The sequence below is a fragment of the Periplaneta americana genome, chromosome 6 (genome assembly GCF_040183065.1).
Source record: "Periplaneta americana isolate PAMFEO1 chromosome 6, P.americana_PAMFEO1_priV1, whole genome shotgun sequence".
In the NCBI taxonomy this organism is placed as follows: Eukaryota; Metazoa; Arthropoda; class Insecta; order Blattodea; family Blattidae; genus Periplaneta; species Periplaneta americana.
Genome location: NC_091122.1, coordinates 86,820,203 through 86,840,358, shown reverse-complemented (window position 1 = coordinate 86,840,358; position 20,156 = coordinate 86,820,203). Strand labels below are relative to the sequence as shown.

Genomic DNA, 20,156 nt, shown 5'->3' with positions numbered 1-20,156 from the left:
AAGATTCATGGCATTTGGCCTTGTTTTGCTATTGTTTCTTTTTTTCCATTATAAGTACATTTACTAACTACGTATTATAATATATGGAACAAAGTTATCGTTAGTATTGTTGTTTTAATTTTTGTCAGTAGAACTATAATAGGCTATGCTATTATCAAAAAAATATTTTTCTTTTATTTTTGAGTCCCATCGATTTTTGAGAAAATAACAAACTCAATTTGAAAGCAATAAATTTTTTCTGATGCTCAGAAAAATATAGCAGAGTATGATAAAACATTCATTTTCCTTTTCCTGCATTAAATAAACCGTAGTGGCCTATTTCGATATCTCTCCACTATTCGTTAGATCTTTCTAATAACAAACTTTTATCAGATTACAGTTTTCTTTGTGTTATAGAATTGTAGAATGGTAACTGTTCAATTTTAACCAAATGGTTAAATTTTGGCACTAAGAACTCTATATCGGTTTGCAATGAGAAATGCTGAGTTTTCTTAAGCATTTTCAAAATTATTTTATATTTTCATTTTACCGTTTTCAATTTTCGCTGGTTTGTCGCCTCGTCGTTTCTGAAGTCTTTGTAGTTTAGCTTAAAAGGTACTTAAAATTAAGTATATTATAAATCTATAATGAGAACGAAGTAATGGATATAATATTATCCTAAACTTATGTTACGTTACTTTTATGCCAGGAAGTAAAATTATATCGTTTTAAACAAAAGTTAGTGAATGAATAAATGGTTTCTTTCGTATTGATTTGGAAATATGTAGCTTATTAAATAAAAAAGCAGCTTTTCATTGTTAACTTTCGAACTACTTAAAATACGCATTGTGTTACTTACATGTGCTAATGATGCATTCTATATACTGTATATTTTGCCATTAGAATATAGGTACCTAAACTTAGTGTGCTAAATTATTTATTTTATTATAATGACAGTATAAAATCAATATTGCTGTTTACAAGAAATATTTTTCATAAATTCTATAAAAAGAAAAATACTTGAATAAATGTGGTTGTGGCTGCAGCCAGTACAACCAGTCCTGTGTATGCGCTAGCGAGGTCTAGAGGCTCTATAAAATATTTACGAATTAGCGTTTATAAAGAACGGAAAACACGTGATAACCTTGGATGCTCTGGGAATACAGTTTCCTTTATGTTTATTTAAACAAATTATCATTAAGATATTAATATTTCGCCTCCACGGATGCAGGATTCTAATTATTTCTCCCATGGGAATCTGTATACATTTTTAAACAGCTTTTACTACGTTAGTTTCCACATAATGAGTTGATCTATCTCCCGAAAAATATTAGGGAGATTTTATGATGAAGGTAAAGTTTCTGAGTTGTGTATATACATAATTAAATAATTGTGATTTTTAGAAGTAACGTCAGAATTTAATTAAATAAGGAGAACGAGAAACCAAATGAAACTTACAAATTTTGAGACATTCAATGAAAAATATAATCCAAATATTATTGTATTGAACAAACTAATCTTTGAAAGTAATGCGTTACAAATAATTTATTACACGAGCCATTAACTGGAGAGAAGCTCAATAAAATTTTCTTAATTAAGTACTTTTCTGTGTTAAATTCTGGTTGTATGTATTTTTATTGCAATTTTATTAATCCTGCGAACATTATTATTTCATTTTGAATGAAATGTTTACATGATTACTACATTGGATAAGAGAACGTTAAATTGCTAAATTTAAATAAATTAGGTTAATAGAAACGAAATAAATTTTTTATCTGATGAGAATTAATATTCAATAGTAGTAGTAGTAGTAGTAGTAGTAGTAGTAGTAGTAGTAGTAGTAGTAGTAGTAGTAACTGTAGCTGAAATAATAATAGTAGTAGTAGTAGTAGTAATTGCAGCTGTAGCTGTAGTAGTACCAGTAGCAGTACCAATAGTAATAGCAGTAGCAACAGTAACAGTAATAGTAGCAACAGTAGTTGTAGTAGTATTTACTGTTTTATTTTACGATACTTCCAACTTCAGGGATTATTACAGCATGATAATTCAAAGTGGGATAGAAATAACTGACAATTTTTCTGGATACATGTATGAGGCGCAGAGTTGTTTATGTGCCATAACTTTACTTTCCTCCCGAAGGAAATCATGCTGAAATGTTATTACTTTTTAAAATTCATCGCCCTCAGTTCAGTTTTAACATGTCATTTCGGATCCAACGCCGTCATGGTAACCACTTCACCACGCGAGGATGGTTTATAAAATCATGGAAACGCAGACAATCGTCTTTGGAGCCCAAATGTGAAACCGTAAGCAGTAAAAGAATAGAGAGAGCCGAATTGGATGTTATAATATAACGAAACATTAAAGAAGAACTGTAGACGAAAAGCATAAATTCATATAAATAAATCTACTACAAATATGGAAAAGATGAATGTGGAGAGAATTCCATAATTTAGATTACCAATCCAGAGGTAAGAGGTCGAATGTGCCTGTAGAGATGGTATATCTTAGCCTTATTTTAACATTGTAGTACATTTTTTAATTCTGAAGCTGAAAGAAATCTAATTTTTGTCATAATTTTTTATTGTTCATTATTTTCGTATTGATGATGATGATTATTATACTCGTATGATAATGAAGGAAAAAATGAAAAAGAAGCCTATGGTGATGGTTATGTTGATTACGGATATTCATATAGTAAAACGAGAAACTTTTTAAATTCAAGAGTCCACTGCAAGAATGATGGATGCCATTTGGAATACATTTTGCAGGAGAAGCAATTGAAAGTTTGAAATACTTAGCGCTCTAAGCTTAACTGTGATTTTCCGATCATTACTGGACAATGACTATCAGTGTTAATGCCATATAACTCTCTATGTACATTCTATATGTCTTAAGCTATGCATTGACAGTCTTAGTTCACTTTCAACAAGAAAGTGACATCCATCATTCTTGCAGTGGACTCTTCAATTAATAAATATAGGCCTAATAGTATTCGTAAATTTGTGACATATTATTCTACATCGGTTAGTTGCCAAATTTCGATTACACGTGAAATTCATTACTGCAGATTTTCAGAATTAATATTAAAATTGGAAGACCCAAATTTCGATAGTTTAACATAAAGAAATTAATGAATGACTTCATTTCGTCGCATCGATATCCGTAGAGAGGAGTAGTTTATTTTGACTTTAATAACTCCACTTTTTAAGAAATAGTTAACTGTACAATATTTTTGGCCAATTTCCTTGTTTAAAAAATTGCAGAAGACAAGGATATTTTTTACATAAACATGCAGCTTTATAACATCTATTAAAACCTAAAAGTATACACTTTCAAGAATTAATAATTGTAGTTGCTTGGAAATAGTTCTGTGTAATACGAAATCAATGATCATGTCACAAAAATACATTACAAAAACAGTCGCTATTATTCATTGTATTTTTGCTCGTAAGTAACATTTCTTTATGGCTGTTAGTTCTGTCGTCTGAGAAACGATTTTGACAATATATTAGTGTATTAAAACACATTATTTAATTAAATAGTAATTTTGAACTTTATTTCACTTGAAATATTTAAAGTTTCCAAAATATTAGTCGGAACAGTTTTGCGAGATGTTCTAATTTTCGTAAAACTTTGAATGGGCTACATTTTATTCAGCAAATTTTAAGACAAATTATATTCGGAGTGATATGATTTAAAGAAGATAGTATTTTTCTCAAATGTCATACTTTCAAAAGAAATATTAACTGTACCATTCCTAGAATGCTGTATGATTTTCGTAAAACCACGAATGGACCGATTGCAATTACACTGCTAGAAATAATGGCTGACTAGATTCATAATCTTACTCGTATTTTTATTTCACGTTATTTATAAATTCTAAATAATCAGTCGTTCTACAAAGCTTAGAGCTACTGTATTCGTAAAACAGCAAATACTGTAGATTGAGTGTAATTATCTAATAAAATGAGATGAGCTAACGAAAGGAATATTTCATCTAAAACTTTTAATATGTTTACAATATTAATTACTCTGCATTACGAAAGACTATCTTCGTTATGTAGGTGTCTTCTGGTGGAAACATTGACATAATATTTTGCATTAGTAAGTGAATTTTGAAAGGTGATAAGTAATAAATATTTAATCTAACAAAGTAAAGAATATATATACACACATATATATATATATATATATGTTTTTTACATCAATCGTTTTTATAAACAAAATCTATAGCTAATTGAAAGTCTAAAACTCTACAAAAATTAAGATTTTCTTTCTCTTTCTTAAACATAAATTTGCAATATTATTATCTTGTTATTTCATTTTATATCGTATTTCATTTTAAAGTTTTAAAGTATTCATGCTTTGTCTTGTTCAGTGAATTCGTGAAAACATCTGCAACCAATTCATCAGTAGGCCTTCCTAGAGAATTTATACAAGTTACATTTGTTTGAATTAAATTCCTTATCAAACGATATCTTACGTCAATGTGTTTAGTTCGAGAATTATATACTAGATTTCTATTAAGCTTTTCTACACTCTGATTATCATAATGCATATTCATAATTTAATTTCCTATATTTTTTCAACTCTTTCAGCATTCCTTTAAAATAAACAGCTTCTTTTGCAGTACTGTAATTGCCATATATTCTTCGTCCGTAATTGAAATCACAACTGTTGGTTGTTTCTTTGATCTCCAGCTGATTGTTACTTTAACAAGGATAAATCATAGCCCGTGTAAGACCTTCGGTTCATTTATATTTATATCCCCTGCCCAGTTTGCATCTGAGAATCCCATAAGTCCCGAAGTTTCTTACTTATCTCGTGTTAATTAATTCTCAGGTCTTCTGTCCCTCGTAAATAGCGAATAATCCTTGTAGCTATTTTTCAACGCAATATACTGTATCCTTAGGTTTAAATAATTCACAGCTAATGTGATTTCTGGTCTTGTAGCCATAGCTAAATAAGTGAGGACTCCAGTCAATTCTCAATTAGGTAAATTTCTAGACATTTATTTTTCAGCTGATGATTTTTTTTTTTAATTTCAGATTGGCTTCCATTGGATTGATGCAGGTTTACATTTTTCAGTGTTATAATTTCCATTATTTCTCTTAAGTTATATTATATTTCTCCTGGATAAGTTTACAACAAATTATGTTCAAATAAAAATTATATTTTTAGAAAATATTTAATATCTATCACATCCTATAGTTCAAATTAACGATTGAATTACTTATTTTTTATATTTTAAGAATTGACTTGAAAACAATTAAAATGTAATCGATATATATCATGACATTTATAACATTGGTTAATATACAGCCGTTTTTCCTACAATAATATAAACAGCTATCATATTGAGATTATGTGAACCCGAACTCTAACAGTTTCTGGTGTAAGATTTTATTCCATATTCTCCCCTTCTTTTAATCCATACAATGCCCCTTGCTGGTGTACATGCTTTCCTGAATTAATTCCATTTTTTTGGCATCAACTTTTATATTCTCTTCATTTCTTCACCCTTATCCACAGATTAATAATTCTTCTGTTATCTTCTAGCAATTACATTAAAATATTCTCATTTAACTTCCCATTTAAATAAGCAGTTTTAATATCTAGTTGCCCAATATGCATGCTGTTGTTAATAGTGATAGCAATTAATAATTTAAGAGTAGCCTACATGGCTACTGGAGGAAATGTCCCACTAAAGTCTGTGCCTTTCAATTGATCAAATTCTCCCACCACTATTCTTGTCTTGTGCCAACTTAAAATTCCTTTTGGATTTGATTTGTTCGTTAGTAGCCTACTATTCTGGAACCAATAATCTTCATGTTTGTGTATCATAATCTACATATAATTTTTAATTGAAGAATATTCTGCTTAAATGTCTTCTATACATTCCTTGGAATCTTTACCCTGTGTTTCTTCTCTTACTGTCGTCTTTGATAAATTGCGCAGTTCTTATGTCTTCACTTTATTGTTATGTAGCCCCTGTTTCACATTCTTACTCTGCAGTTCTTATTTCACCATACTTTAATTTTATGGCCTACCGGACCTTCAAGTCCTTGTTACTCGTGCGTTGCCGCCCTTTTTTTGCGGGTTTTCTTTATTATCCAGTAATTCTGTCTTACTTTATGTTGGGTTGAACTCAAAACACTAGTTTACTCTTTCTTAAATTCTTATTCATTTAACTTCTCTACAGGTTTTTGATAATTTATCTTCTTGCCTCTTAATTCATTCTGAATTTTCTCATATTGAAATTAAAAATAATGTTTCTGTTCTTCTTCCTTAATAAAGCCTGTTTCTACCTTCTCAACTTCTAATTTTTCCTCTTAGAAATTAATATCAAATGTGGTTATTATTTTTTTAGTTTGGGGTAATCACATACGATAAGCTTTTGCATTTTGGCCATGTACTATCAAAGTAACCTTCCGTTGAACGATCATTTAATTTTCGTTTATATTTGTTTATGTTAAGAATGAACCCTGTTCTAGGCCTATACAATTTTCTACAATAAGTAACTACAGGTATTCTACTAGTTCATAATGCATGTGGCATTTTATCATTAATGACCTTTGATATACATCTATTGCATGTATAAAATGTCGTTGAGGCTACGTCTACCCAGAATGTTTTCGGTAAATTTCCATCAATTAATAAACATCTGGCAGTTCCCATCAAAGAAAATTTCTGCATTCTGTAACTCAATTTTGCTTAGGAGTATACGGTGCTGATATCTTCCTCCTTTGCCATGTTTTACAAGATTATCATTAAATTTCTTGTTAATATATTCTGCTGCATTATCAGACTGTAAGCACTTTATCCTAGTATTTTCTTGATTTTAAACTTCTGCCTTATAATCCTGGAATGCATTTGAAGCATCACTCTTATTTATTATAAATTTTACAACACACCATAGCGCATACCCATCGATGAAAATTATAAAATACCAATTTCCACCTAAACATTCCTTTTCCATACGTCGACATAAAGCATAAGTCATAATATCTAAAGATTCTGTTTGAAGCTTTGAATTTGCAGGAAATGGAAACCTATGTAATTTCCCTCCATTACATGTTTCACAATTTTACAATTAAACGATGTACAAATTTTAGTTAGTTCATTTGGTTTATTTTACAATTTGATGTCTTGACTACGGAATCGGTCTAATCTTGTTTCGCATCATTCTTCTAAGAGTCTTTATTTCTGAAATTTTCAGTAGGATGTTTGTTTAATTATTGTTTTGTGTCACTTCTGGTTTCAAAGTTAATATTGCAGTGTAATATGTTTGTAGATGTGGATGCTAATATCGTAATTTAGATATTTATTGTGCCAAGTAATGTTGTTTAAATATCCTTATACATCGATTAGCTTTATGATCTGATTTAAAACTTCTTAGATGACATCTCGGCTTGTAATATTAATTCCGAACTATGTAAACGTGTTCTATTATTGCCATGTAATTGAACAGTATGATCCCAAAACTCGCTCAGTCCATTTGACCATTTTTAAGATTTATACATATGTATGATTATATTTGAGACATCTACCATTATATTTCAAGCTTGTTTTCTTTCAAAAACGCCAATCCTTGCTTAAAAGTTTGTGTTTTTATGTCTGTCACTTGAAAATTCGCTCAGTCCATAGACGAATGATAAAAAAAGTAGCTCAGTACTTTCATAAAAATGTACTGAACGCGTTTTGGGATCACACTGTTCAATGCATCTAACAGGGTCTATACTTAGGCTATCACTATTACTTTATATTTTCTTGTAGATACTTTCGTGTTATATTTTTTCATGCAGTAACATTATATAAATCATACAACTTTCTCGTATATTATAATATTTCCCATGAGCAGATGAAAATAATATAGGGTGCGACAGTAGGATATGACGGTTTATATAGCCCTATTGTGGGACACTCAGGACGAGTTAAAAGAAAACACATATTGGAAGTAATCTAGTACAATGCAATTTATTAATGTCTGATTACTTTTTAAAAATTACATTCCGTAAGTAGCCTCCACGGCAATGAATACATACCTGCAATCTGCTATGAAAGTTCTGCATAACTCGCCCCAACAAAACAGGTTCGATGGCACTAATTTCGTTCCTTACGTTTTGTTTCAGCTGGATGATGGTGCGAGGCTTGTTGCGATACACCCTACTTTAGAGATAACCCCATAGGAAGTAGTCAGCGCACAGTGCTCATGGTTCAATGAACTGTCTGCGAAACATGTTTCCAGGACGAATAATTTCACGATTTGGAGACTTTGCCTGGCCGCCAAGAACTCCTGACCTGACTGCAGCTGATTACTTCTTATGGGATTATCTCTAAAGTAGAGTACATCGCAACAAGCCTCGCACCATCATCCAGCTGAAACAAAACATAAGGAACGAAATTAGTACCATCGAACCTGTTTTGTTTGGGCGAGTTATGCATAACTTTCATAGCACATTGCAGGAATGTATTCGTTGCCGTGGAGGCTACTTACGAAATGTGGTTTTTGAAAAGTAATCAGACATTAATAAATTGGATTGTACTGGATTACTTTTAGTATATAATTACGTTTTCTTTTAATTCGTCCTGAGTGTCCCACAAACGGGCTATAAAAACCGTCATATCCCACTGCCTCACCCTATACAAGATATATTATGGTTAAGATTTTGTCTAAGCAGGCAGGCAGGCAGGCAGGCAGGCAGGCAGGCAGGCAGGCAGGCGAATGTTATGGCATTTAACCAAGCAATTCAATTGTTGCCGATGTGACAACTTCCATATCTGGTGCTCGCGTCAACTTAGTTTCAAGACTTTTGTTTCCAGTTGTTGTTTTATTATTTTATGAATGAATGCATTTTATTATATTTATCACCGTTATCGCTTTTACTTTTAGTGCCTTTAATTGGGAGCTTGTTATACATTTCGTCGACATTGTTGTTCTTAGACTGGAATTTCACCATACATCGACACGTCTGCGGATTATGTATAGCCTATAATTTGTAGGAATTGAAAACTTTCGAAACATTATCATTAGATTTTTATAACCAATCCGACAATTAGTTATTTAACTAACTAGATCCATAGTTACAGTAGTCCAGATCTATCTATCAGATTGGCCTGCCCCTGGATTTGGACCCGCGACCTCCCGAATACAGGTTCAGTCCAATACTACTAAACCACCTTGCTCGGTATTATATTTATTATATTATTATGATTAAAGTAATATTTACCGCTGAAAATTCAGCTGATCATCTTCCATGTACCTTGTTATTCATGTCTACATTTTGCTCTGAATTCCCACAATATTGAAATCCGAAAGGAAGAATTAGTTTATTTTGTAAGATTGAAGATTGATCACGATGATGGTGATATTTATGATACGATGATGAGTCATAACAATGACGTTGAGATGGACGTTAATAATAATAATAAAAATTAAAATTAAAAAAAATAAATAAATAATAATAATAATAATAATAATAATAATAATAATAATAATAATAATGAATACCCTCACTACAATCACTACATAAATATATACAAACTGCATCTTACAGTAAAAATTCTACAGCACATGCAAATCCGATATTCTTCAGCAACCACTTATTTATCGTTTATTTCTCAGTAGTTTTATGCGTGTATTTTGGGAAAAGAGTGAATCTTTAAAATCTAAGTTAGAAAATTATTTTATGACTAGTTACCAAACTAACTTACTGTTATGACAAGCGTTGTATTGCATGTTTACACGTATTCACTACATTTTTTTTTATATTCTAGTGATATTTTTTTTTATTTTACCTGTTTTTGTTTCAGCATATTTCTCGATTATGGTATGTCTATCATGTGATAACTTGAGCTACTTGTAATCATAATTTTCCTTGCTGTGTCTACCTAATAAATATTGTTTCATTGTATGTTTTGTACTTATTATTATTATTATTACTATTAATATTACTATTATTATTATTATTATTATTATTATTATTATTATTATTGTTATTATTATTGTCTCATATTTTTATAATCTGTATGTCTCATTTATTGTGACTTACTGTTAACATTTTATTATGGCTTTCCCTTTCTTTCTATAAGTTATATATCACATCTCATTTCTACCGACATGTTGCTTACATTTTATTATGATCATCTAGTTAAGCCTTTTTGTCCTGTATTTTGTGAATTTGTAGTTTCTTTTGTATTTCAGTTTTACTCTGATTGAGTGTTAAAGAAGGCCGTATGGCCTTAACTCTGCCAGGTTAAATAAACCATTATTATTATTATTATTATTATTATTATTATTATTAGTATTATTATTATTATTACTACTACTACTATTATTTCTTTTCTCTTGTAAGAAGAGAATGTGTCTTTATTCATGTTTAGTTACTGAGTTTCAGATACATGAAGAAAGCTGCATTTTGTTTTACTATTTATTCATTAATTCATAGTTCTCTTCTCAAGGGCAGACCCAGCATTCTTTAAACTTCGCTATTTTTCGCCTTCCTTTTCGTATTCGTATACAATCTTCATGTTTGTTTATCATCTGATATTTTCTTTTGCCCCGAATGTTTCTGCCGTTCACTATTCCTTCTAGTTCATCCTTGAGTAGACAGTTTCTTCCTAGTCAGTGACCCGTACAATTTCCTTTTCTCTTTCTGATCAGTTTCAGCATTATTCTTTCTTTACCCACTCTTTCAGTACAGCTTCATTTCTTATTTTGACTATCCATTTCATACGTTTATTTCTTCTCCACATCTTCATTTCAAATGCTCCTAGTTGTTTTCCTTCACTTCTTCGTAATAACCGTATTTCTACCCCATAGAATGCCCCACTACACACAAAGCACTTCATTTGTCTATAATGACTAGTAAATAATTTAGTTATTGATTTTTGAGTAAATTTTATCTAGTTTTTTCATTTTCTTGTAGTATGTGTTACCAGTTAACGTCTTGTGATGTAAAAAGAATATTTAATCAAAAATATTTCATCTATAGGCTTAAGAGTTTCATGAAAACTAATAGTAGAATAACTTAATAGAATAATATAAGAGCAGAAAAATTTATATATTTATCGATGTGATAACTTTTTATTAGGGTACCTAGCATTAATTATGATTGCGTACAGAGTTTATATTTTAGTAAAATGTTATATTCATTTTCATCCATATTTTAACTCATCATCACCATCGTCATCATCATCATAATCACCATCATCTTCATATTCCTACCACTTACGTATAGTGGTCATCGTTCATTGTTTCTCTATCAATAAATGTGTTTCCTAACGACTCATATTTTACTAGGCCTATATCTCTTGACATTCTATGTGTTTCAATACATATTATATTCTTTTTAAGGTAATCCTGGATTCATTCGACTTATAATTCACCCGTTAAAATGCTTTAAAATTAAGTTTATTAAACTTTATAGTTCAACTCGGCGCGTAAACGTTTTCAGCACTTCAGCTTACAGTTTGAATACGTATCTACATAGGTCAATTAATATGAACTTCAAATTAAAATACTAATTTTTATACTATATTCACACCATTAAAAATCTTTGAACGTCTAGGATAAATCAGCGATCAAGAGACATATTTACAAGAAAAGATTTTTATGACGTTGATAATGATGATGATAATAAAATGCTTTTGATGTGGTTGTGATAACTTCAATTGTATTCGTTAATTGAAACTGTTTTATTTTTAAACCTGGAGAAATCGAAGACAGACATTGTTATTTACAATTGACTTTTTATTTTAAAGTAATTGTAATCATTTCTAGTTCTTTTTCTATAAGTGTGGTGATGTGTGTAGTATTTTATATTTCGAATAACAAAGAATTTGAGGGTACTGCGTTTGTGTATGTAATTGTATCAAATGTTTTCTGACCTGCAGGTAAAATCGTCGTGTTCCGAGGGCCGAGCGGCGAGCGGGTGGTAAACAAATGTGGAAGCAGACAAATGATGTAAGTCTTCTATGAATACAAACATAACAGTTATGTTTATTATTAAAGCATGCGTCGATCCGAGTTCTTATGTACTCACTGAGTCACACAGTAGCCTATCTGGCCCCAAGCATATGAAAATTGGTAACGTTCAGTTTTTATTAGGCCTAGCTGCATTTGTAAAATGAAAGAATAAACATTAAAAGAACAGATGTTAATAACATAGGAAGCATACGAGAAGAAGAGAGCTGTATGTATGGATTTTTAAAAATACAATATACAATTATTAACTTATCCTATATGTTTTCCCTATACATTTTTTTATAATCGACATATTTCTCTAAGTATAGAATCGTATTTGAAATTAATGTAAATATTTTAGCTACTTATATTATATTTGCCCTTTTATTAGTAAATATAAAGGATATTATGGAAAATGATTTAATCGTCATTCTCTTTATTAAATACGATATTACTTCAGTGAGTTTGTAACTCATACACTTACTACTGAAAAGTTGTCTTTGTAGTCGAGTAGATAAAATACTTAAAATTAGATCCTAGATTTGCATGTTCGTATCCGACCAAAGAAACATAACATGACTTCCTTCGAAAGAAAAATGAAACTAGAAGGCTTAGGGCGTAGACTAATGATCTATATGATTACAATGCCAATTGATCAGAGTTGTTGTTCAGTCAACTGTCAGAAGACAGGTCTGAACCTCACAAGTGATACCAAGAAGGCACCACTTATGAGACAACTAGACCAGGAGATAATGGGGTAGGGTGGCCAGTTCCTTTCCCCCTCCATTTCATACATCGCCGACTAGCTACATATTACACTAGTCAGACTTCAGATGCATACAAACAATTGTTCTTCCTCTGACACATATTGTCAAGTGAGATGTACTGCCTGATAATAGATGTAAATATCAGCCAGAACCTCAACCAGAGGATTGATAAGAGTTTTGTAAGCAAAATTGAATGCCCATTTCTCACTCAAGTCTTAGCACAGATATGCTAAGTCTCATCCTAACATTCCTTTCACTTCACAGATGCTATGAAATTGTTCTTACTACCGACCTAGCTCAGTTCTAAAAGGTGTCACTCGTAATCAACCAGACATTGCAAACCAAACGACCGACAAACCAATCAACCAAAAACTACTTACAAATTTATTATCATTTGCGATTCATAGAAACTATGTGATGCATAATCTTAAATAAAAGTATGTAATGTGTGTAAAATATGAGAGAATAGTCTATGTAGCTACAATTATGTTACAATAAAATATTCGTATGTAGGATAATTAACTATTCATGCATTGAATGAGGTGTATACATTTTATCTTTCCCTGCTAACGCACGGATCGGAGTCCGCAGTAAATTGTTGCGTGCTCTACCGTTCAAGGACAAGCATAGTTACTGGTAAGACGGTTGTCTGTTTTTGTGTTCAGTGTTGAGTTGAATATCAGAGCAGTACATCTGTTATTGTGTGCAGTGTTGAGTTTCATTTCTCTGTTTGTATCTGTTGCTTGAGTCATGATTAGAGATTTGATATAGAAAAAAATAATTTTTATTTGCTGAACTTAAAAAACGAATCGCCTGCTCAGTGGTGTAGAGAATTTCAAGAACGCTTTCCTGGGCTTGATCCACCTCAAAAGGTCTATAGTTCATAACATAGTGGTTAAATTAAAAATTACGGGATCAGTAAACATCTTTTAGCACTTTCTCTATTTCAAATTGTAAAAAACTGTCCATTCTACGGTTTATCTCGCGTGTTCTATATCCATAACCGAGCGCTCAGTGCGGGTCGCATGTGGGTAGCTGTGCTGTGCACTGCCGCTTTCACTCAACTGTCACAAGCGTAGAAAGATAAAATGTGTGCGCTACAAATAAGACCATTTCGTACACTACATTTCATCAGTGCACAAATTAATATTAGCTAAAAGTCTTGTAGATATACTTAAAAGTGTTGATAACCTAAAAGCAATAGTTATAAATAGTAAATCGAGAGAATTATTACAAAATTATGTTCTTTAGCCGAGATTCTAGGCCCTAGAATATTATGACATTACTGTTAACTATCTTTCTATGTAATTAAGTACTTATAATAGGAAACTTGTTCATATTAAGTCTTCAACGAATTATATTTTCTCACTGTGTTTGCTGCTTTTTAAATTACTACAACCATTATAGATTGTGTTATAGATGTACTTTATTATGAGACATTCTTATTTCCTTCCGCTCATCTTTTCTTGTCGTATGGAACACAAGCGAAGTGTATGAAATAAGACTATTCAAAACGCGCTTAATTACGAGTTAAAAACTAATTGATATGAAGTATTCATTATTTTAATTTGAGTTCTTCAAATGATTTCAATACGTTATTTAATTAGAGGCGTTCATAAAGGAAGTTCCACGTCTACTTATAGAATAGTACTGCAATAATAACGTTTATTAACACACAAGTTAATCCTTCCAAGTCGGACATATACGACGTTTTACAACTATGCGAGATGTTAAGAAAATGAGAGGATGATGTACATGAAATGATTTCTTGTTTTATTATATAAATATAACATTTTAAGTAAAATTGAATTATATTTGTTTTCAAAAGTAATATAAAAATAATAATCATCAGTACTTGTGGTATATTTTCTTATAAATAATTATTTTATTTGTCCCACGTTTTAATTAATAGTGTGTAAAATGTTTCCCCATTGTTAATGATGAAATGCATAAATATTAGTAACGTACTCAGTAAAATTATTTATGTAATATTGTTTATATTTCACACAAAACCTAACTTTTCGAGGTTTTATTTTAAATTTTGTCTCCCCGTTTTATTAATGACAAATGACAAAGTTGTAAATTATACACACTTAACAACTCCACAATTCTATTCTTGTTCTATCTTTCATTTCATATCTTAAACATTTATTACATCCTATTTTTGAAATTAGGATAGTGCAATAAAATTCTTCAAAATTTATATAGTATTGTATTGTATTATTGTAGCAATATATATGTAAAAGTTGGAAATTTGTTATTTACATATTTTCTGTGAAATAAATGAAAAAAAAAATGTATGGTGTTACAGATCGAAGAAAAAGATGAATACCGTACATATTTACAAGCCAACGGGAATATTGAAAATTAAACATGGTGATTGAAAATAAAAACGAATTTAAAGTTTATGAAACTGAAATGAATATATTATGTAGTTTAGCCAGAATATCGAGAAAGGAAAAGATTAGAAAACTCCGCGCCGTGGCCTAAGGCATCATGTCTTGGATTACTTATATGAACTGGATTTTGGTTCGAGTCCTCATGGGGTAAAATATTTCCTTATGAAATCCCGACCAGTGTGACTGATAAGTTTGGTGAGCTACAGTAATTAGCGAAATACAGTTTCGTAAGCAGCTCTATCGGATGGGAAAATAATTGTGCTCACCACATGTTACCCGCGTACTGGTTGGATGATTGTTCAACTATATTGAAGCAACCAATCAGTCTTGGCACTTTATGGGCTGTGGCGCCGCGGACTTAATTCAATTTTAACTAATTTGGTTATCTTATTTGAAAAAGAGATAAAATACAATCATTGGCCACATTCAAATAAAAGGGTTAACGTAATACGGAAATACAATATATAGAGAACTCAAAATAGTAAATTGCCGAAGAGAGTTGAATTTATGTCAAAATAAAAAAAGATTGAAGACAAGGATGTAGAAAAGAGAAAGTAGAGAACAGAAAATATATGTTATTAAAAATTGTAAAGAATTCCTACGGATGGAAGGAACAATTGAATTGAATTTTTAAGATGTTACTCGTAGTGGCATTAATAGAATTGATATGTTACTAAATGAATTATTGTTACTGTATTTATGGTAGGCCTACAGTGTGTTGGAAGTGTTATTTTATATTGCAAGTATGAAATTATGAAATGAGGCCGCTAAGTCGAATGTACAAAACCTAAGAACAAAATAAATCAAATTTAATTTGAAAAATCATACCTTTAGCTCACAAGCAAAACACATTAAGTAAAAAATATTGCCTCTGAGAAAAAGGCGTTTTGAAAGCTCTTAACAAAACTGAATTCACAAAATTTTACTTTAGTAACTTGTTTTTCTTTACGATATGTGTATTTAATTTTGCAATAAAATTGTAAGTTTACACACATGCATTATGTACATTACATACTCTTTTCTTCTCAGAAGGAATATATTTGACTTAATATGTTTTGCTTTTAAACCGATGATACACTGTGTTTCAGACAACAAATCTTTTAAAAATATTGGGTTTCACTAATGTCTGTTAGTATTTTGCTAACAGCTTGTTATTGATGATCACTATTTTAGATTGCAAGATTTCAGGAGGCCTAGAAATACTACCGAGTTCTGAACTCCGCTTATGTCTCACTTTGCGTTAATGTTTTGTTTATTTACCATTATCTTCCATAAAATTCTATGACAAATCCTTTTAGATTCAATGGCTATAAATAATTATATCAACTACAATATTAATATATGTTAAATAAAATATCAGTATAAATTCAGAATTAAGTGATTTAATTCAGCCTTTGTATTGCATCCTTCGTCATTTCTTTGAAGAATTTCAAAATTTACACTTTTGTTAAGCATTAATTAAAAGTAACATTTAAAATAAATGTTTAAATTTGGCACGATCATGTACTGTTACAAGATCTAATTTTAGCAATGGCAGTTCATCTTACTGTATTATTATCATGAAATACAATTATACAAATTTTGTGCTAATTAACTGTATTTTAGTAATATTAATTTACCATTTATGGTAAAATATATGTAGGGAATTGAAAGAAAATAAATAAGGAATATAAAAATTGTGATATCTTAGAGGTAGCCTATTGATATTAATACCACAACTTAAATTACACTCTGTTTAATAAAATAGGTCTAAGGATTTAATACAATACCTGATATTATTATAATCTAATGGGATTTAATTTACATTGGAAGAAATATCGGTAGATCGTCAATGAAGTAGAGTGAAAAAATACTTAGCTTCTCATTTTACTTCTTAGTCAAAGATTAAGCCTATGTTAGTAACAGCTTAGTAGAAAATTAAAATAATTCTAATGTACGTATAAGAATTAATTACTAACTTAACATGTTAGGTATGATATAAAAGAAACTGTCTTGATTAAAATTAATATTTCTTTCACAAATTACATTTCAAATTACATTAATATAAGCTTCTCATCCATATAAATTCGTTCCACTATAATTTTTTTTTTTCAGAGTGATGTAAATCGTTTCTGAATGAGACGGCTTGCTGTCTTAGCTGCCGCAGACACAGGATTTGAAATAAATGTGAAAATAATTTCTCTGCACTATTATTTTTAATTGAAATGTATATCATAGCAAAGGAAAACAAAACATATGAATTGTGTGTTTTGTATTTTTCTCAAAGTTACTAGTATTGAAATCAATTTGGTAGTACTGTTTCAGTGTAGGAATACATTTTTCTTTAACTAAATTTTCAGGAAGACTTTTGAATTAATTTACCTTCAGGGTGAGCAATCAGACATTCTATTAATGCTGCATCATGTTTCAAATTACGTAGAGTTCAAGAAACGTAAAATCTTTACCTTATTTCAATGTACACTTAGGCTATGGTCTTTTAAATGAAAAAAAATGTTCGTCCATCAAGTTGTAAATAAAGACTTGATTTTTGCTCCATAAAGTATTTTGAATGCAACTTTCGAAATTTACTAATGTTTCTGATTTAAGTGTGTTAAAACGACGTTATTGTTAAAATTAATATTAAATTAATATTTTTGTGATTTGCAATACTGAAATTCACATGAGGTGTCAATAGTAAAAATCGTGCCTGTCAGTCAATTGATGCATTAAGTAAAATATTCTTATTAAAATGAACCAACGTTTTCGATTTAAAACAAGAACTTGAGCTACTTTATGTGAAGATTTGAAAATGTTTTACTTTGCTTTCTTGAATGGAAATACTTATCGGAAATTCAAACTTTCATTGAAAACCGTTGAAATGAATTAATATACGAAACAGAATATTTATTTATTTATTTACTTATTTATTTATTTATTTGTTTATTTATTTATTTATTTATTTAACCTGGTAGAGATAAGGCCATCAGGCCTTCTCTTCCCGTCTACCAGGGGATTACAACTACAATATTAAGAATGCAATTACAATTTTATATATATTAGCTCGTGAATAAAATTTTAAATGAAACTTTGTTCTTAAAGAATCAATGCCTTGTATTTAAAATAAAGAATTTGAAGTATTTTATGTGAAGAAATGAAAATATTTTAATTTATAGTTTTTTTTAATGCAGTTAGTAACGGATATTCAAACTTTGATTGAAAACAGTTAAAAAATAATTAATGTACGAAATGGAATATAGTTGGTCAATAAAAATTCATCAATATTTAAATGAAATTTTGTTCTTAAAGATTCAGTGTCTGAGATTTAAAGCAAGAACGTGAGCAATTTCAGATGAGGAATTGAAGATGTTTCAACTTATAGTTTTTGAATGGAAGTACTTATCTGAAATTTAAACTTTGATCGAGAGTCGTTGAAATAATTAATGTACGAAGTGGAATATTATATTGTGAATACAATTTCATTAATTTTTACGTGAAATATTTTTTGTAAAGCATCAATGTCTTTGGATTTAAAAACAAGAACTTGAACTATTTCAGGTGACGAATTGAAAGTTTTTTTTTTACTTATTTTTGAATGGAAATACTTATCATAAATTAAACATTTGATCGAGTCCAATTGAAATAAATTAATATACTAAGTAAAATATTATATGAGCCGTTCAGAGCAGAAGTGGTGTAAGTCAAAAATGGGTAATGAGGGTTAAAGTAAACATTCTGTAAAACACAGCGTAAAATAGCAATTAATATTCAGTTTATTTAAACTATTAGTAGTCAGTGGATAGGAAGAAGGACATATTAACTACTACTTTGCGCTGTATTTTACAGAATTTTTACTTTAAACCTTGTTACCCAATTTTGACTTACACCACTTTTGCTCTGAACGGCTCATATTTTGGATGAAATGTTATTAATTTGCATGTGAAATATTGTTATTAAAGAATCAGTGTCTTGGGTTTTAATATAAGAAACTGAGCTATTTTATGTCAAGAATTGAAAATATTTAACTTATACTTTTTTGAACGGGAATCCTTATCGGAAATACAAATTTTGATTTATAACCGTCAATTCTTAATGCATTAAGTCAAATATTGTTTTAAAGAATCTAAGTCCTACATTTAAAAGAAGAACTTAGCTTAAGTTATTTTATATGAAGAATTGAAAATGTTTAACTCCTTTTTTAATGGAACTACTTATCGAAAATTCAACTTTCATTGAAAATCGTTCCATTCCCGTTTTTGTTAGGATTCTGAGACGACAACAACTTACATGAAGTAGTGTAACTTTGGCAATAATTACTGCGTAAGGCCATCGCTTATACAAACATAGACAATGTACACACATCTGGTGCCTTCAGGAAGGAGAGGGAAGCCGACTTTCCTGCTGGGAGTCAAGTCCGAGACCTCGGACCTTTTAAAACAGGTATTTTATACAGTGATGTCACTCAAGATATTTAGAAATGTTGGATGACTGAAACTTTATCATCATAAACGTCTGAAATTAGTGCATTTACCAACCTATTTAACCCCGTTTAACAAAACCATTCCAAGTCTCTCTTCTTCGTATTAGGTTTGTATTTGCAATGGAATTAACTTGACTCCTTTTTTAGTACATTCAGTGAAATGAAATACGTTATATTTAAATGTATGTGGTAATTTTTGTATTCGAGAGTACACGGACATAAGAAATATAAATCATGTGTTCCTTATTCATTTCGTGTACTCTACTACCATTTACCATTGTTGACTTGGTTTGGTCTATTGTGGGCCCTTATATGCCATTATTGTCCAAGTCCGACAGGTGGCCTGGGTGGCATTTGTGAATCAGACCGTAACATGTTGGCCATCCTGCTTCAGCCCCTGAAGAGCCAGGTCCCATCCACATGCGAATAGCTTGATAAGTCTCAGAGATCCGGAGCCCCTATATCAGCATCGTAAATCCTTATTACCCGCAAGACTTTACCCTAGTCTATCTCTACTACTGTGTATGATAGATGAAGTGGGAAGGAAGTGGAGAGTGTTGACGGAATGATAGAGGGAAACTAGAGTA

At 30.4% G+C, this 20,156-nt stretch overlaps 1 long non-coding RNA gene across 1 annotated transcript in view; it reads right to left on the bottom strand.

The window, feature by feature from the left end:
* The window catches only part of LOC138701468 (uncharacterized), a 551,526-nt gene that overhangs the window by 61,053 nt on the left and 470,317 nt on the right, over positions 1-20,156 (bottom strand). The window lies entirely within an intron of this gene.